A 5,572-nucleotide genomic window follows, 5' to 3' on the forward strand; every position below is an offset into this window, starting at 1 on the left:
TTTGAGATGGCGTTTTGCTCTTATTGCCCAGGCTGGAGTGCAACGGCTTGATCTTGGCTCACCGCAACCTCCGCCTCATGGGTTCAAGCGATTCTCCTGCCTCAGCCTCCCAAGTACCTGGGACTACAGGCATATGCCACCACGCCCAGCTAAGTTTTTGTATTTTTAGTACAGTGAGGTTTCACCGTGTTAGCCAGAATGGTCTTGATCTCTTGACGTCATTATCTGCCCACCTCAGCCTCCCTAAGTGCTGGGATTGCAGGCGTGAGCCACTGAGCCTGGCTCCTTTTTTTTTTTTTTTTGACAATACTTCACTGTATCACCTACGCTGGAGTGCAGTGGTGCGATCATAGCTCCCTGCAGCCTCGAACACCTGGGCTCCAGTGATCCTTTCACCTCAGCCTCCTATGTACCCAGGATTACAGGCATGTGCCACCATGCCAGGTTTTTGTTTTGTTTGTGGAGATTGTCTCACTGTGTCGCCTAAGCTGGTCTCAAACTCCTGGGTTTGCAGTCTTCCCATCTCAGCCTCCCAAAGTCCTGATATTACAGGCATGAGCCACCATATCCGGCCTATGTGATTCTCTTGACTGTACTATAAGTTCCTTGACTATAAGGTCAGGGGCTATAACAGTTTGCTCACCATTGTATTCGCGGTGCTTTGTAGGTGCTTACTAACAGTTTGGTTAAAAGGGTGCAACTGTTGTTACTGTGGTTGCTTTAAAGATTTTGGTTGCAAGAAAGGCGAAAATGATAGCCAAAATAAACTAATTAATTACATAGGCATTTAATTTAGTTATACTATAACTACTGGATATTGAGTGACATTTAAGAATTTTAAAGCTATTTTAGCTCCAAAAGATTCAGGCTTTTTAATTATTTCCAGCACACATGAACAGAATGAATATAATACGCATGTTATAAAAAGAATAGGCCGAGTGCGGTGGCTTATGCCTGTAATTTCAATACTTTGGGAGGCCAAGGTGGGCAGATCACGAGGTCAGGAGATCGAGACCATCCTGGCCAACATTGTGAAACTCTGTCTCTACTAAAATACAAAACAAATTAGCTGGGCAAGGTTGCGCGACGCTGTAGTCCCACTCGGGAGGCTGAGTCAGGAGAATCACTTGAACCCAGGAGATGGAAATTGCAGTGAGCTGAGATCGTGCCACTGCACTTCAGACTGGTGACAGAGTGAGACTCATCTCAAAATAATAATAGGGCCGGGCGCGGTGGCTCACGCAGTGTAATCCCAGCACTTTGGGAGGCCAAAGCGGGCAGATCACAAGGTCAGGAGTTTGAGACCAGCCTGGCCAGTATGATAACACCCATCTCTTTTTTTTGTTTTGTTTTTTCAAGACAGGGTTTCACCATGTTGGTCAGGCTGGTCATGAACTCCTGACCTCAGGTGATCTGCCCGCCTTGGCCTCCAAAGTGCTTGGATTGCAGGCGTGAGCCACCGCGCCTGGCCAAAACTCCATCTCTAATAAAAACACAAAAATTAGCCAGGCATGGTGGTGGGCGCCTGTAGTTCCAGCTACTCGGGAGGCTGAGGTAGGAGAATTGCTTGAACCCAGGAGGTGGAGGTTGCAGTGAGCCAAGACTGCACCACTGCACTCCAGCCTGGGCAACAGAGTAAGACTCTGTCTCAAATAATAATAATAATACTAACAAGTACTCATGTATCCGTTATCCAGGTTAGTAATAGCTTATTATCAATTTCCTTGTGTGCCCTACCCCCATTTTCCTTTTCCTTTCTCCTTAAGAGTAACTAGTATTCTATATGTTGTTCTTATCGTTCTCCTGCCTTTTTGTTTCAGTTTTCCTGTGTGTGTGTGTGTGTGTGTGTGTGTGTATGTATATATATATAGAGATAGTGTATATATATATATATATACACACACACACATATATATATATATATACATACACATATATATATATTCCCCCCAAAATAAATTTTTTTGGTTTTTTATTTTGCATGTTATATCATGTTAGATGTAATACTATTCACTCAGTATTTGTTTTCGAGATCCATGTTGATGCATGTAATGGTAATTTCTTTTTTTATTGCTTTCTAGTATTCCATTCTATGACTGTATCTCTAGCCAATGTTTTGTCAATGGACATTTGCTTTTCTTGAGACAGTTTTGCTCTCATCGTCCAAGCTGGAGTGCAATGGCACGATCTCGGCTCACCACAATGCCCACCTCCCGGATTCAAGTAATTCTCTTGCTTCAGCCTCCTGAGTAGCTGGTATTACAGGCATGCACCACCATACCCAGCTAATTTTGTATTTTTAGTAGAGACAGGATTTCTCCATGTTGGTCAGGATGGTCTCAAACTCTCGACCTCAGGTGATCCACCACCTCAGCCTCACAAAGTGCTGGGATTACAGGCATGAGCTACTGTGCCTAGCTGGACATTTTTTTTTTTTACAGTTTTATTTTTTAATTCATACTCTGCTAACATGAACATTCTTATTTATATTTCCCAGTGTACATGTAGAAGTGTTTTTCGTTTTGTTTGTCCATTTGTTTGTTTGTTTGGTAGACATGGGGTTTCACCATGTTGAGCAGATTGGCAGTTTGGTTCTCAACTCCTGACTCAAGTGATCCACCTACCTCAGCCTCCCAAAGTGCTGGGATTATAGATGAATGCCACCATACCTGTCAAATTTTTGTAGTTTTAGGAGAGATGGGGTTTTGCCATATTGGCCAGGCTGATCTTGAACTCCTGGCCTCAAGTGATCTGCCTGCCTCAGTCTCCCAAAGTGCTGGGATTACAAGTGTGAACCACTATACCCAGCCTTGCATACTGTTTTTAAGTAGATTTCTTGTTTTTAGATGGATTCATTGTCTTCAGAGTCAAACGATGTGGAGAACTTCGTCTATAACAGGTTTCAGTAGAATAACTGTGCTTGGTTGGTTGTAATGGCTCATGCCTGTAATTCTAATACTTCGAGAGGGTGAGGCTGGCAGATTACCTGAAGTCAGGAGTTTGAGACCATCCTGGCCAACATGGTGAAACCCCATCTCAAAAATACAAAATTAGCTGGGCATGGTGATGCACACCTGTAATCTCAGCTACTCCAGAGGTTGAGGCAGGAGAATTGCTTGAACCCAGGAAGTGGAGGTTGCAGAGAGACAAGATCATACCATGGTTCATGCCTGTAATCCCAACACTTTGGAAGGCCCAGGTGGGTGGATCACCTGAGGTCAGGAGTTCAAGACCAGCCTGACCAACATGGTGATACCCCATCTCTACTAAAAATACAAAAATTAGCTGGGCATGGCAGTGCCTGGGCTGGAGTACAGTAGTATGATCTTGGCTCATTGCAACCTCTGGCTCCCAGGTTCAAGTGATTCTTCTGTCTTAGCTTCCTGAGTAGCTGAGATTACAGGCACCTGCCACCACGCCCAGCTAATTTTTTGTATTTTTAGTAGAGACGGGGTTTCACTATGTTGGCCAGGCTAGTCTTGAACATCTGACCTGTGATCCGCCCTCTTCGGCCTCCCAAAGTGCTGGGATTACAGGTATGAGCCACTGCATGCAGCCAGGGCTTTTATTTCCTTAATCCTCATGATCAACCCAGGGATGAGATAACATCCTTGTTTCACAAATGTAGAAACTAAAGATGAGAATGGCTAGGTAACTTACCTGAGGAAACAGCCTGTGAAGTTGCAAGGCCCAGACAAGGTGCCAGGTCTGTCTGACTTCAAAGCCTGTGGCCTAACCACTGTGCAATATCGAACTCTATGGTCTATGTTCTCCAGAAGTTTATAGTCCAGTAGAATCATGAATAAATGACTTTATAGTAAGGTGCTCTTACAGCACCCAAGAGGAGCACCTGAGCTGGATTAGTCAAGTCCGTAGGAGATTCTATGATGCTCAGAGCTGAGCCAGAAAGGCTTGGTCATTTTCAGCTGATTAATTATAGATTAGATTTCCTAGAAAAGGAGCCCTTTCTCCTGTATGGCTCTCCCTGCATGTGTCCCCTTCCCTCAGGCCTATATATTAATACATAAAATTAACCCATTATCATAAAATGAAATGAAAGCAAGGATCAGCAGAGGGACGGATTCTGGACGCAAGTGATCATATTGCAAGGCTAAAATTAATTTTCTCTTTCGGCCGGGAGCAGTGGCTCTCACCTGTAATCCCAGCACTTTGGGAGGCCAAGGCGGGCAGATCACCTGAACTTGGGAGTTTGAGACCAGCCTGACCAACACGGAGAAACCCCGTCTCTACTAAAAATACAAAATTAGCCAGGCGTGGTGGCGCATGCCTGTAATCCCAGCTACTCAGGAGGCTGAGGCAGGAGAATCACGTGAACCTGGGAGGCAGAGGTTGCAGTGAGCTAAGATGGCACCCTTGCAGTTCAGCCTGGGTAATGAGAGGGAAACTCCATCTCAAAAAAAAAATTCCATTTTGCTAGTTTTTAATTTGCTTCAAAAAGTACCTGTAGTTTCAGCTACTTGGGAGGCTGAGGCAGGAGGATCACGTGGGCCCAGGAAGTTGAGACTGGCCTAGGCAATATAGTAAGACCTCACCCTATCTTAAAAAAAAAAAAAATGTATAACAAAAATGTCATCACATTACTGTATAAATAGCACCACCTTGTGGCCCTTGAATAGTTTGTTTTCCACTCTGCTTTGTAAAGATGGTGCTTTCTCTCCAGTAGATAAAATTGAGTAGCATTTAAGTGGCACTAAGGTGTATTACCCAGATTGCTCTGCTGAAGAAACAAACCTTGAATTCTCAATGGCCTAACACAAAGGATGTTGTGTGTGCTGTGTGCATGTATTTTGCTTTGTTTTTGCTGTTCCTGTATTTCTAAAAGGCTTTGTAAGCAAGACTGAAGTCTGGATGGAGGGGCAAAAGTTGACCTTCTTGGGATACACTGCAACATGTAGCTTTTAACATGGGGAGGGAGAGACCATTTATACCTCACACTTCGTTGGCTCTGACTAGAAAGGACACAATGACAAGTTATTTCCATTCATAGGTCTTTAGCCAAAGGAATCACATGACCCCTCCCATTTTTGCAAGGGAGGCTGAGAAAAGTAGAGAACGATTTGGATATTTCTCAAGCATTGCTGCTTCTGCTGTAGAGTTAATTTACAATCATGTATTCTTAGACAAAGCTGGAACAACTCTAGTACTTGACATGCTGTTTGTTTTTTGTTTTGTTTTTTTGACACGGGGATTCGCTCCATTGCCCAGGCTGAGTGCAGTGGCATAATCTCAGGTCACTGCAACCTCCACCTCCTGGGTTCAGGCAATTCTTGTGCCTCAGCCGCCTGAGTAGCTGGGATTACAGGCACCTGCCATCATGACCGGCTGATTTTTGTATTTTTAGTAGAGGCAGTGTTTCACCAAGTTGTCCAGGCTGGTCTTGAACTCCAGACCTCAAGTGATTCACCTGCCTTGGCCTCCCAAAGTGCTGGGATTACAGGCATGAGATACTGTGCCCGGCTGACAGTTGCTTTACATTAAAATCTTTAAGTGATGGTTCAAAGGTTTCTGGGTATATCTCACTAAGTTTCCTGTAGAGCAGTTTGCTTTTTTT

Source organism: Cebus imitator, unplaced genomic scaffold (genome assembly GCF_001604975.1).
Source record: "Cebus imitator isolate Cc_AM_T3 unplaced genomic scaffold, Cebus_imitator-1.0 Scaffold776, whole genome shotgun sequence".
Taxonomy (NCBI): domain Eukaryota; kingdom Metazoa; phylum Chordata; class Mammalia; order Primates; family Cebidae; genus Cebus; species Cebus imitator.